General features: G+C 51.4%; 1 long non-coding RNA gene across 1 annotated transcript; it reads right to left on the bottom strand.

The window, feature by feature from the left end:
* Positions 1-4448: 4448 nt before the first annotated feature.
* On the bottom strand, positions 4449-16453 carry LOC112619719. Its single transcript, XR_003118284.1, has 3 exons — positions 16404-16453; positions 8259-8346; positions 4449-8118 (listed from the first exon to the last, which is right to left on the bottom strand). It is a non-coding gene; the product is annotated as an uncharacterized LOC112619719 (long non-coding RNA).
* Between the last annotated feature and the right edge of the window lie 3891 nt (positions 16454-20344).

The following is a 20344-nucleotide window of genomic DNA, read 5'->3' as shown; positions in this document are numbered from 1 at the left end:
GCTCAACCTCTCAGGCAGTCATAGAAATGCAAATTAAAAGAATAACGATATGCCAAATGCCATTTTTCTCCCATCAGATTGGGGAAAATATTAAATATTGATGACATCCAGTGCCAGCCAGGTGGGGCAGTTGAGCAGTTTTGACGTGGCTGGTGGGAGTGTGAGCTGCCACAATCTTTTGGGACACTAATCTGTATTCGAGTTTAAAATGTGTATGCCCTTTGATCCAGCAGTTCCACTTTGGAGAATTTATCGTGCAAAATCATACAGACACATAAGGTGATATGTACAAGGATGTTTGTTGCAAAAACAAAAGAATGTACTGAATGTTGATCGTTAAGGCAATGATTGAATGAATTATGGGACATTTGTTCTACGAAATGTTAAGCAGTTGATAAAAATAATTAGATCTGCGTGTATGTTGTGTGTGTGTGTACATATGTATGGACCTGAAATTGCGCTTATGATATATTATGCAAAAAACAAGATGCAAAATCAGGTATATGGTATGATCCTATTTTTGTAAACATGTTTGAAAGAGCAAAGAGTAAACTGGAAAAAAATATTCACTAAACTGCTAACATCGGTTATCCCAGAGGAAGAGAATCACCAGCAGCAAGATTAGTAAATTTTTTTTGATGTCATATCTTGTTTGGCTTTTGCAATAAATTTTTATAGCTCTAATAACTTTGGTAACAAATACTCTTTCTTAAAAGTTATTTTTAAACAGTTCTTATGGAGCTCTGCCCATCATATCTTTATTATGAGCAAAGGCAGGAGTCAGCCCAAAGACTGGGACAGAAGGTTGTCCTCTCGTTGCTGAGCTGGGGGTGCAGCTTACCATGAACCTCCCACTCCTGGGCTTTCCAAGAGATATTCAAGTGCCCACCCCACTTCTCACCTTCATGCTAGTAGGAACTCTATTGTTCACTGAGCCTGGTGGGTTTTCCCTGCCTCTATTTCCCATATCTTCCTCTTCTGTGCCTCATCCTACCTTCCCTGTTCTGTGAATAGTACGGCTTCCAGAAACTGCAGAAGGGACTGGGCTGGATTCCCTAATCTTAGTCAAAGATTTGGAGATGCAGAGTCTAGGCCCAGGGCAACAGTTTCCTTCTTGCATGCCAGCTCTGAACAGTGGTAAAGGAGGCCAGGAGTGCTAAGCTGAAAGGGTTTCTAAGCTCCACCAGCAAGAGTTCTGGGATTGATTAGCAATGTCTGCACTTGGCTAGGGACTGGTGAACAGGAACACCAAAGTTACTGCCTGGACATGCTCCATCTCGGCAGGTGATTCCCAGACTGGAATAAGCAGAGGAATCACCGGGGATCTTAGTAACATGCAGATTCTGGTCCAGCAGATTCTGGTCCAACTGGGTTGAGATTCTGTAGTTCTGGTCTGATAAGCCCTAAGGTGACATGGATGCTGCTGGTCTCAGGACCACCCTTTGAGGAACAAGGGACCAAGATCTTTGCAATGTCCATTCATAGCCACCTCCTCCTCTCCCTCAACTCTTCAAACATTTGCAAACCCTCCCTAAATGTCCAGCACTTCTTATATCTGTCACATAGTTTGATTCTTGGAACAGCCCCAGTTATTATCTTTGACAGATGAGGAACTGGAAGGGAAAGAACTTGCCCAAGCTCCCCAAGCCAGCTGACGGGCGGATTGATCACCAACCTCCCCCACCTCCCCTTCTCCTCTCCTGGAGCCAAAAACCAGCCAGAAGGACCCTGCTGCCACCCGAAAGCACCGTGTTCACTGCCATAAATAAGGCCTCTGCTAAGCCAGCTCCCTCCTCCTTTCTCAGCAACATCTCACAGCAGGCTGGGATGAGAGAAGCCAAGGAGGGATGGGAGGCTCAGCCGACAGCGTGAGTTATGGGCTCGGCGAAGCCCATTAGTCACTAAAGCAAGAGAAGTTAACTCGAGCTTATTAACTCTAAACGTTTATTATTCACATTGATCATGGCAGCAGACAGCACTCACCCCCGCCCCCTCCCCCACAGTGCTGCCCCGCATGTTCAGATCGCAGGATGGTGATGTGGGCTGAAGAGGCTCCCTGTGCTCCAGAAGCCCCAGGAAATGCAAGCAGGGCACACACAGGCCCCAAGGGGCTCTCCCTGAGCCAGGGGCCGGGGAGCCATCAGTGGCACAATCAGACACCATCTCCATCATCATGGGTGGACCAGGAAGCTAGTAGGCAGGCCGCCTGGGGGATGGGAGCCTGCCTCCGGGTCTGCTTGACCCTTAGCAGCAGACAACCTTGCCTATAAGTTGCATGACTTTGCAGAGTCTCAATTTTGTCATCTATAAACCAGGGACAAATTCATTCATTCGACAAATATTTATTGAGCACCCACTAAATGCCAGGCACTTTCTAGGCCCGAAGGTACAATAAAGAACAAGAAAGCTCTCTGCCCTGAGGGAGTTTATACTCTGGAGTTGGAGACAGACAAAGCAACTGAAGAAATGAACAAGCAGAATAATTTCAGGTAGTGGTAAGTGCGGTGGAGAAAACAATCCCAAGTCACACACAGGAGAGTGGCTTGGGGCACTGGGAGGATGTCCAAAGGGCCCTGGGGATGGCCTCTCAGGAGGTATGTCTGAGCGGACGTCTGAGGATGGGAGAGAGTCAGCCGTGGAAAGATCTGGGCAAAGGGGAATACAGCAGAGGTGGCAGATGGGTAAAGGCAAGGCTGTGGGTCAGGCAAAGTGTGGTGTGTCTGACGACCAGAGAGGTGCCAGGGTGGCTGTGAGGGCCATGAGGGGAGAGTGGGATGTGAAGAGGAAGGACGGTGATGGGGCCACTGAGGACTGAATCTGATTCTCAGTGCAGTGGGAGCCTCCGAGGGGTTTTAGGTTAAAAAGGCTGTGAGGGATAAAATCCCACCAAACTCCCTTAGCAGCTGTGAGGAAGTGCAGTGGACACTGGAGGCCCTGCCTGGCTCTGCATGACCAGGTTGGGGCTGCAGTGACCTTGGCTGCCAATGGCTGACAGTTGCCCCTTTCTCCTGAACATTGCCCTTGGTGGCCAGCAGGCACACCTCTAGAACTGTGCCCCCCTTCTCCAGGGTGAGTCACCCCCTCAAGGTGGGACTCATGCTGTGGTGCCCTGTGTCCTCCAGAGGCCCTGGAAGTCAGGCTGCGGCCAGTGTCCAGTGAGGACACAGCTTTGTGTGGTGTTTTCCTTGCCTGCCTGCATCCCTCACTCCCTGCTGAGAACATTTCTTCAGGCTCTCCTTCTAGGGAACCTGGCGTAAAACACGAGGATGAGACCAAATGGTGGCTCTAAAGGCTGAACCCAACACTTGCCACACAGTTTGCCTAGAATGTTCCTGATTTTAGCACTGAAAGTCCTGCATCCCAGGAAAACCCTCAGTCTCAGGCAAACTGGAATGACTGAGCCTTGGTAACTGCTTCATAAGTAAGACTCATTCATCGGCGATCTTCTGGGCATCTCCTTGTGCCAGGTTCTGTCGGTGGAGCCATGGCAGGGGTCCATCCTTGTGGAGCTCACAGTCCCACTGCAGCAGGCAGTCACTATCCTAAGATGATCACTCAGGCCTGCAGATCAGGAGAGCCAACGCAGGGTGGTGAGGTGGGGGCTGCCCTTGAAGGAGGGAAGGAGCTGCCCAATGAATGGAATGGGGACATTCTGGGCTGAGCACCCACCCTGGTGAGCTGATGACCAGGAGAGCCCTGAGCTTTGGATCTACAGATGCAGAGAGAGATTGTGAGAAGGTTCAGGGTGCCCACTGGTCATGCCCTTAGCTTCTCCAGGCCTCAGTTTCCCCATCTGTGAAGGTCTCTCCAGCTCCAGCAGGAAGCCTAGATTATCCACAAAGCAAAGAGCTCTTTGGGAGGAGCCTTCTGTAGTCACCAAGGTTCCTGGGTGACCATCAAGCTGGTTAAGACCTCAGGGAACCTCCTCTGGACCAGTAGACACTATACTGGTTCCTGAAGCCCCAGGATGATCCAGACAAATAGGTCTATTATTTCCATTTTAAAGACAAGGAACTTGAGGCTTAAAGAGAAGTTAATGACTCATCCAAAGTCATGTAGCCAGTGAGCGGTGGACTGGGTGGGGGTGTGGGGGTTCCCAGGGCTCTCAGACCCACAGCCACTGAGCCACTTCATAAGTTCAAGAAGATAAAGAAGGCATTGTCACTTCCATTCTATTCATTCCTTTATGCACCCCCTTTTTATGCGCTCACCTACTATAGAGGTGAGTGAATAAAAGCACAGATTCCAGAGCCATCCTGCCTGGGTTCAGACCCCTACCCATCATGCAGAAGCCATAGGACTGAAGGCAAAAGACTTAGCCTCCCTGTGCCTCGAATTCCTTATCTCTCAAAGAGGAGACCAAAACTGCACCTCTCTCCAAGGGTTGTTATGAAGATTAAATGAGTTAATATACGTAAAGCACTTACAGCCTGGCACACCGTAAGTCTCAACTATGATTGTTTCTTTATTGCTATGACCCAGTATTACACAAGTCGTTATAATAAAACATTGGCAACAACCTAAATGTTCAACAATAGGAGAGTCACTAAGTCTAGCATGATTTCTCGATTTCAGGGGATACGATAGTAATTAAGACAGGGTGGTCTTGGTGCAAAGATCAACAAATAGACACAAGGAACAGAAAGGAAAGTCCAGGACTAGCCCAACATGTATAGAAGTGCCAAATTTATAACAGGGGAGACCCAGCAGTACAGTGAGAAAAGGTGTTTTAAATAAATGGTGTTGGATAAATTGGACATTCACATGGGAATAAAAAGATTCTTGACCCCTTCCTCACACCATACACCTAATTCTGTTCCCATGACCTCTGACCAGAATATTGGCTATGTGTATGTTCACTCAGCCCTGTGCATTTGAAAAAGGTAACATTATGAGCAAATGTGTGAACTTGAAATCATAAAGCCACTTCAAATGTGTGCAGACTGACGAGGAAGCCACGGTGAATTTGAGTGTTGTTGGTGGCTCCATGTGAGTGAAATCTTTGGTTGTGATGGTTGTCCTTTTAGGAAAATGAAAGACATTCCTTTATTTTGAAGTTAACTTGCACATCTCATCCAATCCAAGATTATCGCGGAGAAGGAAGGTGAATTTTAGGCAATGAGTAGTCAATAAGAAAGTTCCGATTTCCTTTGGAGAAAAAGGAAAACATGTTTTGTTGTCCCCCAACAGTGAGATGGAAAAAAAATAACCAAGGGAAAAGTCACCCCACGCTTTCCTCGAGACCGTGGGCCCCCACCACTGTGGCGCCATGAGGAAGTCGAAGGTTGAGCGAGCAAAACATGTTTTCCTTCTGCAGGACGTCTGTAGGAACTGTTGGAATCAATTATTGGAAAACACAAAAATAAAATAAACTCCAGCCCATGGTAAACACTATCCCTTCTTTCTGGGATCAGGAAAACAAAGGCCAGGATTGGGGTCAGCATGGAACAGTGGGCAAACACGGGCGGTAGGAGGCAGGGACCTGGGCTTCAGGTAGAGCAGGATGAATCTGGAACCTTCCTGAGCCTCAGTTTACCCATCTGCAAATTCATGATCCTGAGTCCACCTCACAGAGTTGGGGGTGAACATGCCATTTCACTCACTCAATAAATGTGTATTTTGCTCCCGGTCTGTGCCAGGCTGTGAGCAGGGGCTGGACCAGCTCCATGGCTATGCAACCAGTGCAGCCACACTGGGCCCCACGTTGAGGAGGGCCCTGTGCTTGGCTCAGACCCCCACATGCTGCAGTGACATCTAGAAATTCTTAATTTTTGAAGAAAAGGTATTGCATTTTCATTTTGCACTGGACCCCACCAATTACGTCTCTGATCATCCGAGTGAGGCAAGAGCCAGTGTTGCTTTTAATTCCTCAGCAGGTGCATCTGACCCCACTGGGTTTCCCCTAATGCTTGGTGTAAAGAAGGTGCTGATAAATGCGGGTTAAAATGAAGGTACAAGGAGAAGCCAGGGGTATGGATATTGTTCTACCACCCACCCAGGTGTGCCTGGCCACACGGGGACCCCTTCACACCCTTGTAAGTGCTGCACCTGCCACTGTTTCAGGGGAAATTATCTCGATTTTGGTTGGGAGGATCTTGAGTTAAAACCAGGTATGTGGTCACAAATGACGTAGGGTCAGACCTTTCTGCTGCTTGCCAGCTGTGTGTCTAAGCAAGTCTCTGCACCTCAGTTTCCTCACCTATGAAGAGGGTGATACATGCTTATATACAAGACATACATACGTGCAGGGTGCTTATGGTCCTGGGAGCACCAGTTGCCCAATCAGCTTGAGGAGGCCCTGAGCTCTTACCTATGCAGACAGGCAGGGAGTGTCTGGATCCTGAGGGAGGTGTCTATAGCCAGCGACAAATTCTCCTTGGGCTTCCAATTTAAGAATTTGACTTGACCCTGGGATGCTGTGCCTGGACAGTGAGGGCTGACTGCTGCTGCCTGTTTATAGGTGAGATGTGAACAAATGGTATTTATAAAAGGTTAAACATTGGTTAACCAAACTATCAAGTCAGTGAGAAATGGCACGTGGATTAGATCTCCAAACACAATGTCCACCTGCTGAAGGATGTGAAATCCTAATTCACTGCCTACTATGTGCCAGGGACTTTGTAAACAATACTCAGTAAAAACAATCTAACATTGCTGACAGTTACCTGAGTGCCAGGCACTGGGCTAAGGGCTTCAGGGTCACCATCTTCTTTCATCTTCCTAGTGGGCTGTGCTGTAGGTGCCAGAAAAGCCTCATTTTAGATGAGGAGAGGGACACCCAGAAGCAACAGGGCCTTTCCAGGGGCTCAGGGCTGGTGAGCGGTGGGGCTGGGGCTCCATCCCAGCATCAGAGTTCACACTGTAGGAAATAATCAGCCCGATTCAGTGTGCGGCTTCTGCTGGGGGTGGAAGGTGCTTTCCCCACACCCGCCCCCCTTATTAGGGACTCCCCTAAGCTGTAGAGGACCAGGCTTCAGCCTGGGACCCCCCTGCTGGAAGGCAGCTTGGAGGCTGCTTCTGCAGGGACTGTGTGTGTTGACAGCAGCCTCTTCTTGAAGGACAGAGTCCCAGCAGCCACAGGGCAATGGACCGGCGCCCAGAGCAGCCAAGTGTTTTAATGGTGTTCCCAGACTGGGCCTGATTCATTTCTCTAAGTGTCTGGGTTTTGGGTGGGGGGAGATGCACCCCCAGCAATTAATGATGTCGGTGACAGAGGTTCCCACTTGCCTCCCATGTCTGTACACACAAATGCACAATGCTCATTAAGCTAATTAATACGGTCTTTCCGGAGCCACTACCTCCCTCACCCTCTGCCAGAGGGCCGGCAGAGAGAACACAGTCTCCACTCTGGAGCTCGAATGGGGAAAATAAATCAGGAGTCGGCCCTGGTGGCTCATCAAAATGCCTCTCTTTAAACCATCACCCTTCCTGGTGCACTGGGGAAGGTGACATTGCTACCTCTGTTCTGCAAAGCCAGCGCACAAGGGAAGGGTCAGCCCTGTGAGGACTGAGCTTCCTGTCCCCAGAATTTAAGGACAGGTGGCTGTCAGAGGTAGGAAGTTGGAGTCAATTGCTTGTCAGGGCCTTCCCGAGATGCCCCGACTCTCTAGAGCTGGGCACAACATGGCATGGACAGGCCCTAACCCTTAGACCCTACCACACACTGAGTGAATGATTAACGGCCGGGTTCTCCTCTGATAGCCTAGTTCGGACTTCAGGCTCTTTGGTGAGAAGGGAGTCCCTGTGTTCCCCCAACCCCAGGCTTTTAACAGGGCCTCCAGAGCCTTAACCCCTGTTTCTCCAAATGAAGAATCTCATTCCAGCTGCAGGGAATCTCACCTCACTGGGCCTGGGGGCAGGCATCGAAATGTGTATTATACCCAGCTCAGAAGATCCTTCAGATCAGGGAGTTTGGGCTCCCCTGCTTTAACCCAAAGGTGTGGACCTTGGCAGTGACCTTGTCAACTCCTCAGAAAGTCAAATCACCCTTTTTCATTCTCTGTGCATGAGGCCCCTTTCAGCTTGGTGGGAGGGTAAGCAGGAAGGCACAGGTTTACCCTGGGTTTACCCTCAACTCCTCTGGCATGAACCTTTACTTCTCGCAGTCTATCTCCTCATCTGAAAAATGGGGATAATAACACATCCCTTCCAATGCAATCAGCAACCAAAAAAGTTCCTGGCAATTGTACTTGCTCAATAAATGTTAGTTCTCTTATAGGGCGAACGTTTAACCTTTGCTCCCCGCGCCCCCAACTAACTCTCTTGAGAGATAGTTCCTTGTTCTCTGTGCTGGAGATGGAGCAGCCGCTAGGCAAGACCCAGCCCTGCCCTCCCGGGATTGGCATTCTAATCGGGGAGACAGCACACACATACACAGACAAATAAATGGGACAGTTTCACATAGGAATGAGTGCAGAGAAGGAAGAGAACCGGGTGATTGGATGGCAAGGAACTAGGGAGTGGTGTCAGAGGTGCCTCTGTGAGGGGGACATTTCAGACCTGAGAAACGAGAGGAGCCAGTCCAGCCATGTGAACATTTAGGAAGGAGTTTTCCAGGGGATGGAAATAGCAGCTGCAAAGTCCCTGGGGCTGGAGGACTGAGCAGAGTCAGGGATGGAGAGGAAGGCCAGTGTGGCTGAAGTGAGTGAAAAGGGGGAGGTGGTGGGAGATGGGGTGGGGAAAGGGGGCATGATGAGGCGGGTGGGGTGCTCGGCCTTAGGGGCTGCAGTGAGGAAGGAGGATGCTATTCCCAAAGCAACTGGTGAGCTGCTGTTGTGTGCAGCCACAATGCTGGGAGCTGTGCTCGTGACATCCTTACAGTGACCACTGGGGGTGGGGGAGGGACAGCTGGTGGCCAGTTACGGAGAAGGCTGGGCTCCTGAGTGGTGGCCACATTTGGGTGCAGACCACAGAGTCTCCACCTTCCCCCACCCTCCACAACAACAAATGACTACCTCTCCCCATGACTCAGGTCTCTCCAGGGTTCTCAGGGCAAAGTCCCTTTCAGAGTCCCAAGTCCCTGTCACTCTGCGCCGAATCCCACCAGTGCCCATGGCCAAAAGAAAACCTTTTACAATGTGAGTTAGAATCCATCCCTCCCCTGCTTCACCTCCTCTGTGGCTCCACATTTTTGTTCAGAGAATAAAACCCAAAGTCCTTGCACTGTGTGGCCCAGATGAGAGCCAGCCTCTCCACCCCTCTGAGTTCACTTCCATGTTGTCCTCCATCCAATGGGTATAACATCCAGATTTGCCTTTCCCTTGGAATGGTGGTGAGACTTGGGGGCTTTCCCTTGGGGGATGTGACCCCCAATTGTCATCTGTACGCCCAGGAGAGGTTGGCGAAGAGGTTGTCAGCCAGGCTTGCCCTCAGAAGGGTTAATGTGGCCTCTTTGTCCCATGGTTGCCATAGGGACAGTTCCTGCCCTTCAGGAAGCAGGGAGAGCAGTTTCCTGTTTTGAAGAAGGCTTGAGGGCTGTTTTCCTCCAATCCGCCTGCCCAGAGAGGGGCAGGAAGCCTAAGGCCAGCCGCCCCTGCTGCTGGGTGTGTGGCGGAGCCGTGCCCACACCCAGTCAGCCAGGAGGGGCTGTTGTGGAAATGCAGCCTCGGGAAAAAGCCAAACAGGCCAGTGCAAGGAAAAAAAATGGCTGGCCGGAAGAGGGTGGCCGCTTCCTCCACAGACCTTGAATCCCACCCAGTGATAAAAATCCCACCCAGTGATAATAAAAACTCCAAGCTGGCCCTGCCCAGCCTCTGACTCCCCTCCCCCAGAGCTCAGTCCTTCCTTGGAGAGCCGAAGACTGCTGGACCAAGACCTTGAGGCCCCTGCCTACCCCTCTCGCCCAAATGCACTCCCACCCGGCACGCTGGATGCTCCAGCTTCATCAGATTTGGCCCCCATTTTCCATCCCTACCCCTGTCTGGAATGCCCTTGTCTCTGATGAAGATGCAGATCAAAGCCCACCTCCTCCTGAAAGCCTTCCAGCATGCCTTTGAATCCCTGCAGCCCCCGAGGGTCAGGAACATTCATGAGTTCAGGTCTTATCTCCTCTTGTGGCACCCCGACTCCTGCCTTCCAGGTTTCCCACCTCCAGGCTTGCCCCTCTGACTCATCCACCACTCCAGCTACCACATAGCTTTCTACCACACAGGTCTGACCATGTCACCCCCTCCCCCAGACTATGGCTCCTCTTCACCTCCAGGGTAAAGTCCAGACTCTTTGGCCCACCATCAGTCAGAGAGCTTTCACATACATGTCCTGTGCTGTGACCACAAAAATTTCTCACCCTGCCTACCTGCCTTCCTCTTCCATCCCTCCAGGCGCTTGCTCAGGCGGTTTCCCTGTACCTAGTAGGGACACCCTACTGCTGCACCTGGAAAATGCTGCCTGACCTTTCAGGCCCACCCCAAATGTCACCTCCTTTTCTCTTAGGGGTAAGCTTAATTCGATCCCCAACTTTCAGCTCAGCTGCCCTGCATGACTGTTAGCTGATCCCAGGCCCTTCTCTCTGACCACACCATGAACTCTTTAAGGACAGGGAAGTGAAGAGAGAAGAGAACTAAAATTCACTGAATCCTCACTTCAACCCAAGAGAGGTTTCATTATGCCCATTTTACAGAGGAGAAAAGTGAGGTTGCAGCGAGTTGAAATGACTTGCCCAAGGCCACAGAACCAGTACCTGGTGTGGTTGAGAACCTGCTCATCTCTCAGCCTGGGTGAGCATGGTAAGGGCGGTGGGGGTCCGAGCCAAATTTATCGGATGTCCCCCAGCAACGTGTGTAGCATGGGAAGGGAAGGGCAGCCTTGCTAAGACATCATTTCCCTCCCCCCTCTACCCCCCCAACCCTGCCTCCTGCACCCCCAGCAGGTGTCTGGCTTAGATTTGTCCTCCCTGGAGCCAGGAAGGCAACTCAATTACTTTTCAGGGGAAGATAAGCCCCAGAGGCTGATGGTGTCACAGCCGTGGCACTGCAGGGTGAGCAGTCTGACACTGCAGGGACCAAGAGGTCAGCAGCTGAAGAGGCTGCAGGGCCAGGGTAATTTCCTTCTGAATAGCATGCATTTTCTTCTAGGTGACAAAAGGTGGACCTCGTGGAAAATGGGAAACACCGGGGGCCCCTGCCACGGGAGCGGGATGCAAAGGTGGCCGGCACGCGTGGGAACCAAACCCTGAGGGTCACCCCTTTCTGCGTGGGGGCCGGAAGCAGAGCCCAGGCCACATCCACAGGCTGCTGCTCTGCTCTCGCACTGCCCTCCACTACCCCCAACTCTGCTCATTACAGCATGCACAGGGTGCTCAATAAGTGCTCCTTCCTGATCTTCTCATGCTCTGATTGTGGGGCTTGTGTGCCCCAGTTCCTGGTGAGCTGACTTTGTGAACATTTATGGAGCACCAACTGTGTACTAGACATCATTTATTAAGCACCCCCTGTATCCCTCTCCCATACTGAATGCTTTAGATGAATGACCTCATTTACTGAGGAGACACTATTATCATTTCCATTTGATTGGGGTTGGGGAGGAGTGTGCTGAAGTAGGTAAGAAGGCCAGTCCCAGAACCAGAGTCCCATGCCCACCACTTACCAGTTGTGTATTCCTGGGCAAATAAGTACCTTCGCCTCTCTGCACTGTGGCAGTCTCATCTGTAACATGGGGGTAATAACAATGCCTACTGCATGGGTTTGTTAGGAGGATTAAATGAGGTAATATATGCAAAACATATATCGAATGCACAAATATATCAGCATATAGCTCAGCAAATATCAGCTATTATGATTTGCAAATGAGGAAACAGGCTTAGTGACTCACCCAAGGTCACGCCCAGGTTAATGTGGCTCCTGACCACCACACCCCACTGCCTGTCTGGAGGCTTGGTGATGGGCACTTTCACATGAGCTCACAGAGCCTGGGGTGCTTTTTTGTTTCTGGAGAACGTGGCACATCCAGCTTTGGAGCTGGCTTAAAGGCTTCAGGCCTGTGGGAATAGGGAGCTGGATTTCAGTGATTTGGAGCTGGGGCTGCCATAACCCGAGCCGTGTTCAGGGAGGTAGTCAGCCCCAGATTGTCCAAGGATGATAAAAAGATGGGAAACATTTGCTGACTTGGAGAATGGTGCACTATGCATGTGCATGAGTGAGAGGTGTGTGGGATGGAACTTTGTGTGTGGGGAGGGTCCTGGGGTCTTAAAGGGTGCAGTGAGGGGTGACTTTGTTTTCAGAAGCCTCCAGAGAACCTGTCATCACCACCTCAGGAGTCTAAAGGCACCTGAGGGGTGGTACCATAATGCGAACACTTGTTGGGAGTCAGGAGATCTGTTTTCCCCATTAGTGCTCTCATTGGGCTGGTGGTGATTAGATGTTGGGTGGCCTTCCTCAGCTAGCCTGGGAGCTCTGGGAAGCACAGGGTGAGGCTGGGGTGTGAAGCTGGCCAGGCACCTGTCACAAAGTAGGCACTCCATTCATTTTTGCTGAATGAATGAATTGAAGAAAGGAAGGAATGCCCAGGATTCCGGTCAAGATTCTGCCATGGTGACCTTGAGCAAATGTGGTATAAAGCAAACAGCATACGCCCTAGAGACAGACAGACCTGGGTCTGACTCCACCACTGCCTCTGGGTGTTGAGAAAGTGTCTCACCCCTCTGATCCCCAGCTTTCTCACCTGTAAAATGGGGACAATGATAAAAATCACTTTACATTGTCATGAGATGTATGGAAAGGGTGGAGCACAGAGCTGATGCTCAGCAGGCATCCACTATTAGCATTTGTTATCACTATCATTGCTATGAATGCCTGCTGTTACTGCCACTGTCTCCTCACCCTGCTGATGCGCTGGACATCCAAGTTCCTTTGATCCCAAGTTCCCCAGGCTCTGAGGCGGACATCTGGCTGGTCCTTGGTTGTGGCAGAACCATGGTGATGGTCCCCTTGGCCCCCACTTCCAAAGCTCCTGCTAGGTTTTCACCGTGAGGTTGCTGGCAGCTGCTGGCCATTCTGATTGTCCAAAGTAGATAGAAAGAGATGGCAGGAGGGAAAGAGCAAAAATAAAGGGGGAGAAAGGGAAAGCCTGCTCAGATGTCAATCTCGCTGGCATCTGCCTTAGAGTTTCCTGTCCTCCACCTTCCAAGCTCCTCCAGAAAAGCGTGGAGAGGTTCTTGCCCACAAAAGGCAACGCGAAGAACTGCAAGCATTCACAGAGTAGTAAATGGGTGAATGGGATGAGAGTCCTGGCTGGACTGTAAGGGCAAGTCACTTCCTCTCTCTGGGCCTCAGTTTTTCCATCTGTAAAATGGGGATATAATAACTCCTTTATAAAATTCTTGGGACAAAAACATGTGTTAAAGGCTCAAGAAAGTAGTGATGATGGTCATCACCCCCACACATCATGTCTTTTTGGGTATCTGCAGTCATTCCCCCTGAATTCAGTGAGTGGCTGTGGCTCAGTCCCATAAATACAACCACCAGTATTGGCAGTGGGTGTTTGTAAAGCCAACAGTGTCTCCCATCCATTTTCTCTTATTAGGAACAGCAAACAAAGGAATAAGCATTTCAACTTCACAGCCCATCACTCCACACTATTGTGTGGCTTCAGCTACACAAGTTCAGACTTGTGTTTTTCCCAGCTGGCCTTGGTGCTATGATCTTTTAAAGTAGACACTGCTTAGCCTCAAAGCCCAAATTCAACAGTAGTGGAAATGGCTTAGCCAAACCTTGAGGTCTCTTCCTGTCCTCCCTTCTCCTTTGCACGGACTAACAGTGAAGAGTAACACTGGCAGTGAATTGAATTATCTGAGCCTCCCTCACCTGCTCCTGCCCTGGGGGTTCTAGGGTATTTTGCTTTTATTTCTAATCTCAGAAACAAGATCAATTTTTAAAAAAATATATATTTTCTTTTTGCATCAAATATTGAAGCGATTTATCCACTCACTCATTTGTATCCACATTTAAACACAGATATACCTGCCCACACCTTGTATACCACCAACTCTACCACCTCCCTCAACTCCACCACCTCCCTCAACTCCACCACCTCCATCAACTCAATCCACTCCCTCACCTCTCCCACCTCCATCACCTCAACTGTCTCAACCGCCTCCACCACCTGCATCACCTCCTTCAGCTCCACCTCCACCACCACCACCTCCTTCATCTCCTCCAGTTCCACCACATCCACATCATCTATCAATTCCACCACCTCCAACTCTTCCACTACCACGGGGTATATTATGTCCTCCAGCTACGCCATGATTTCCACAACTACGTCCATCACCCTCTCCACCTCCACCACCACCACCTCGACCTCCTCTCCACCACCACTGGTTTCTACTACCACCTCTTCCTTCTTCACCTCCGACACCACCTCCACCTTCTCTGTTTCTGCTACTACCACCTTCGCCACCTCTACCACCTCCACCATCACCTCCATATCCATTCCTGCCACACTTCCATGCATGGACCCATAAAATGTATCAAGAGCCTGTCTAAGTAACACCAAATTCTGCCACAGATTTTCTATTCGAGTCACAACTATTTCTCCACAAAAGCCTGGAGGATTAAGGACTCTGGGGCAGCTCAGAGATGGAAAGGACTTTGAAAGGATCAAATTCAGTTCCTAATTTTACAGCTGGGGAAATCAGATCCACCTCCAGCACCACCTCTGGACACTCCTCCAGCAGGCCAGGGCTTCTCCCATCTCGGCGAATTCTTTGCCCCAGCAATTCCCTCTACTGGGAAGCCTCTTTTTTGGTTGAACCCTCCCCACTGGGGTCCTCCTCTGAGCTCCCACAGGCACCTGTGCGTTCCCATTCGAGCACGAGCCTTGGGGTAGCAGAACTATCTGCTTTTGTCTGTGTGGACAAGCAGACTGGGAACTCCTGGAGGGTGGAGGCTTGGTCTACATCGCCCTGCACCAGGCAGGTACCTGCGAGAGGCTGCGAGGTGTGTGCTGAGTGGAAAAGGAGAGGCTTCTCATTAACTGGGTCTCCCTTCCAATGTCACCTCCTCATGGAGGCCTTCCTTGATCACCCAGTCTCTACTCCGGTGGTTTTCAAACCTGGAGGGTTTGATAAAACACGAGGTTTCTGATTCAGTGAGGCTGGGGAGGGCCCCGAGAATGCGCGGCGCCCTCTGAGAGCCATCGCTCAGCCCCATTGCCCTGGTTTCCCTCCCTCGCTTTGAAATGGTGTCTCCACCGACTTCCTCCTGTCTAAGCTCCCTGAGGGCAAGAATTTGGGGCTGTCTTGTTCCGTGCTCAGCGCAGAGGCTGGCGCGGCACTGAACGAATGCCCATAGTCAAAAATAAAGGGATAGATGGTCCGCTGGGCGAAGGAGCCAGGAACACCCCAGAAGCCCAACTCACTGAGTTCTTGTCCTTCGAACCCCAGCGCCTCCCACGGTGCCCATGGCCACGGCCCCTTTAAATGTGCGCAGGGACGCCCCGGCCCTCGCCTCCCTGGATCCCTGACCGAGCAGGAAAAAAAAAAAAATCCTTCCTCTTCGGGAGCGGAGGAAATGTCTAGGAGGGGGCGGAGGCGCGGCTGCGGCGCAGGCAGAGGCTCAGGCGGAGGCGCGGCGGCCAGAGCGCAGCGCGCCGGGAGCCAGGGGCTAGGAGCGGACGCGTCGCCCCGCGCTGCCCCAGCCGCCGCCCCCGCGATCGCGCCCCCTCCTCCTCCCCCAGCTGCCCCCGCCCCGCACCCCCGCCCGGCGGCCCCGCCCCGGAGGCTCACGCCCCGCGCCCCTACTGCCCTGCGCGCCGCGCGGAGTCCGAGGCGCGCCGGGGCCGCGCGGGCGCCAGGGGGTGCGGGCCCCGCGGGGCGGCCGCGGAGAGAGGCAGTGTGCGGAGTCGCACTGGGACCCGCGGACGGACTGACGCGCGGACGGCGGCCCTGGCCCCGCGCGCTGAAGATGAACAGAGCAGGTAGGAGGCCCGGCGACCTCCGGCGCCGAGGCACGAGCGCGAGGGACCCTGGCCGGGCTCTCCAAGTTGGAGCTGCCGGGGCGCCCGGGGCAAGCTGCCCGAAATACCCTGACCTTCCCGTGCCGCTCGGCCTCGGCCAAAGCGTGCGCGGCTCCGGGGTCCCCTCGCCGAGGAGGCTGAGAATCGGGGGCCCCCGTCCGAAGCGCCCTGCCTCGGGGACCTTCTCAGCCTTGGCGAGGCCGCGCCCTTGCCGTGCGCGCCAGTACCCCACTCCCACGGCGGTCTCCGGAGTGACTGTCCCTTCCGCAACGGAGAAAGACGCCCCTTTCGCAAAAGCGACTTGGTCGGGCCCCAAAACCTTTGCCCTCCATTCCCCACCGTCCCGGACAGGTCCTTGCTCATCTATCAGGGGCCACACCTGACCCACGGGACCCGTCCGGAGCTCTCCCCGACTCCGGGACCAGTTCCCAGTCCTTCAGTACTTGGCACACAGGAACGAGGATTCCTTCGCTCCCCATAGACCCCGAGGCTTGGAGCTCACTCTCCAGATGAGCCTATAAAGCCTTAAATTAATCCCCCTATAGCGCACCCCTCCCTCGCAGCGCCCTGGCCGGGGACGTTCATCGTGCCTCTCCTGGGGGACCCAACTCCAAGGGGACACTCCTGGCCGCCGCGCTGAGCCTCTCCAGGTTCCCCCACCCCCAGTCCGTCGTGTTCCTGCTCTATGAATTTGACTCCCTCAGCTCATCCCTGCAGTTCAGAGATTCCGTGAAATCAAAATGTGTTTGAAATCGCAGGGATCCCTCCAGAGTAGTGCCATTTAACGGATTTAGAAAGTGAGACTCGGAGATGGGTGGTGCCTGAAACCCAGTCCTCGGGATTCCCAACTCCATCTACGGGGAGCGCAGAAAGTTCCCTTAAGATGAGAGTTTACAAGGGAACAGTCCCAGCTAACTTCATCTGCCTGCCAAGGAGCAATCACCACTCTATTTTCTTTTTCTCACAGAATTTAGTAGAAGGCAGCCCGCTCCCCGACCAACACCCTTGTCCAAAGCCATACTCCAAAACACACATCCCTAAAGAAACAGGAAGCCACCATTTTGGCTGTCTTGGAACCATATCCTGCTGGGGTGTGTGTGTGTGTGTGTGTGTGTGTGTGTGTGTAGGATTTTTTCTTTTAAAAATCTTTTTAATGAAAAAAAGTCATTGTTTTAGCAGTGAGGTGCAGGCTGCGCGTTCAGACAGTCTGAAAGTGTGGCAGTACCTCCCGTGTCCAGGCCCTGTTACTGCTGGGCATATAGGCACCTGGACAGTTAGTGAGTGTGGGTCACAGAATTGGGGAGCAGGATCGGGGATGCCACTTTTCGGGAATGGAAGAGGTGGCAACAGAGGCCCAGAGCCCAGCCAGCCACTGCTTGGAAAGGGGGTTGCCTCCTGCCTGTGCTGGCATGGCCTGAACAGAGCCAGGCTAGCTTCTTCCTACACTCCTAATAAAACTCGCGTTGTAACAATGGTGAGAGCGACTCCAGTTTTCCCACGTTTTCCTGCGTGAGGCTTGGGCAGACCCTCCCTTCTCTGAGAATCTGGGGTATGGAGTGAGTTGGAATAAACTTAGAAGCAGGTTTGGTCCCAGGAAATCTTAGTCGTTGTCACTCTTGGTTTCAGCCTTCCTGTAATTTGTCTTCAGTGTAAACCTGGTTCCTTTTTCAATGTGATGGTAATGATACCAGCCTCACATTCAGACCATGGTCTGAATTTCCTGATCACGTGGTTTGGTGGTTCACAGACTCCATAGGGCTGAATCTCAGAACCATCATATGCTTAGTTATGTGACCTTAAGCAGATTATTTAACCTCTCTACACCTCAGTTTCTTTATCTGAAAAACGGGGTTGTTAAGATTAAATAGACTAAAACATATAAGGTGCCTAGAAAAAACAGTGTCTGTCGCATAGCAACCAGTAAATACCAGCTAATATTTATTGGGTACTTACTATGACTTGGTATTGCTTTTAGGTGTTTTACTTCTGTCAGTTTATTTAGTTTTCACAGTCACCTTATGAGGTGAGTACCATTGCCATCCCCATTTTATAGATGGTGAAATTGAGGTGCAGAGATTTTTATGGTCACTGGCTTATTGAAGGGCTGAGACAAGATCGAAACACAGACTGTCCAGCCTGAGAGCCTGCTTTTTTATCCAGTGCCTAACACGTAGTAGGGGTGTAGGAAATGTTTGCCAGTCGACTTTATTAGACATCATGTCTGTTATTTTCCTGAACTTCTCAACAGCCCTATGAAAAAACGGGGTATTTCGTCATTTTACCAAAAAGGAAACTGAGGCTCGGAGAGGCAAAATGATGTGCCCAAGATCACAGAGCCAATGTATAGCAGAGCTGGCATGGAAGCGCAGCCTTCCTGAGCCTCTTCCCACGCTGTCCTGTGCTGTCTTGCTGGTAGTGCCCTGTCGTGGATCACTGGACCAGCCTAATAGCAGCCTAATTAGAAATCATCAGGCTTGGCTTGGACATTCCAGCAGGCACCCAGGAATGAAAGTTACATTAAGATGTAATTGGAAGGTGAAATTGGAAGATAATTACTCTTGCAACATATGGTTATGAGACTTCCAGGGGGAGTATAGTGAACTGCAGCTGAAACAGACTTTGTAACTGAAGATGGGATGTCAGAGGATGTCTTAAGAAGAGCCAGGAGTTTAGAAGGCTGTGGTCGGCCAGAGCAAACCAGACTGACTGTTTGGTCCAGTCCCTTCACTCTACAGATGGGGAAACTGAGGCCTAGAAAGGGGAAGGGACTTGCCCAAGATCACACCTCCAGTTAAGGCAGAGCCAGGTGTGAAGATCAGGGCTCCTGGCTCCCCACCCAGTGCACCTCCCAATACCCCTGCTAATTGAACTTCTACATAGCCGACAAGGGAGAAACAAGCACGAACATGTGAGTGACAGATATTTAATTAAAATAGAGAGAGAAAATATAAACTGGTACCAGGGGGCTGGCTGGGGATTATTTCTATCACTAGAAGCTGTTAAAAATCTCTTCCTCCTGTCAGTGTGATTCTCCCACCCCCTAGTTAACTCCTGGCATCTTGGCTCAAAGGGTGTTTGGAGTTTGAGTCATCCTCAGGCATAGTAAATTGCCAGGAGGCCCTGGGCATTAGTAACTCAGGGTGAGGAGGGACTGACCCCCAGGCTCCGTGATACAAAGAGAGGGAAGGTTCACACCATAGCCTTCTCCAGAGGAACTCAGGAGAGCCCAGAAGGTCCGTCAGCTACATCCATGCTGGGTTCTGGACAGCAAATCCAGAGGAGGAAACTGCGGCTTTGATTTAGTCTATAGTTTCGCCCTACCATACCCTAAAGCTCAGCATACCTTAAAGTTCCCTGGAATGCTGTATCCAGGTGGAGCCTGTTTTTTAATTGTGAATATCCTCCTGTCCTTCAACCTACACTCAGTGCTCTTGCTTTTCTGGGTCTTCTGTAGGCAGAATTGCGCTTAGACCCAGATAACATGATGCTGAGGTCAGGAGCTCCATCTGGCTCCCTTTTGTGAGGCGGGTGAATAGGAGGGGGCAGAGCTGGATGCTCTCATATTCTTGATCTGGTTGCACCCTCATTTCTGCTGGCTGGGGCCCCCAGAGCTCCCTCCTTGGCCCTGCCCTTTTCTCTGTCCTCTGGTTATCTCATCAGGCTTCTGCCTTAACTTCCATCTCTATGATGGTGACCTCTAGTCAGACCTATCTTCAGAAGCCATAGCCTGCTTCACATCTCCAGCTGCTTGACATCTCCACCAGGGTGTATAATAGGTGACTGTGACTGGAGTTTGACCCGTGCAAACTGAAATTCTGGGTTTCCCTCCCCAGCACCTACAGTCTTTCCTGTTCCAGTTGGCAGAAACTTCACCTTCATAGTTGCTCAGACTCAAAACCTTGGTGTCGTTCTTGACTTTTCTCTTTCTTTTACACCCCACAGTCATATGGTCAGCAGATCCCCTCAGCTCTCCCTTTCTGTTCAGAATCTGACCTCTTTTCACCTCAGCCTGGTCCAAGCCTCCATCATCTCTTGATTGCAGGAGTCTCCTCACTGGTCTCCCTGCTTCTTTCCTCACCATTTCAGTTTATTTCAACATATTAGGCAGAATGTGCATGTCCATCTGCCCAAAATCCTGCAGTGGCTTCCCACATCACTCTGGGTCAAAGCCCGAGTCCTGCCATGGTCTACAAGGCCCTGCATAATCTGCACCCTCCTATGATTCCTCTAGCCTCGTCTGCTTCTCCTGCTTGATCACTCGCTCCCCTCCGGCCATGCTGGCCTCTTCGCTGTTTCTTGGATGCCAAGTGAGTCCTAGCTTTCCTCACCACTTGCATGTCTTTGCTCACATGTCCTCTCAGTGAAGCCTATGCTGGTCACTCTATCTAAAATT

Source organism: Theropithecus gelada, chromosome 2 (assembly GCF_003255815.1).
Source record: "Theropithecus gelada isolate Dixy chromosome 2, Tgel_1.0, whole genome shotgun sequence".
NCBI classification, from domain to species: Eukaryota; Metazoa; Chordata; class Mammalia; order Primates; family Cercopithecidae; genus Theropithecus; species Theropithecus gelada.
Note: the sequence above shows the minus strand (reverse complement) of the source record. Positions and strands in the feature narration are given on the sequence as shown.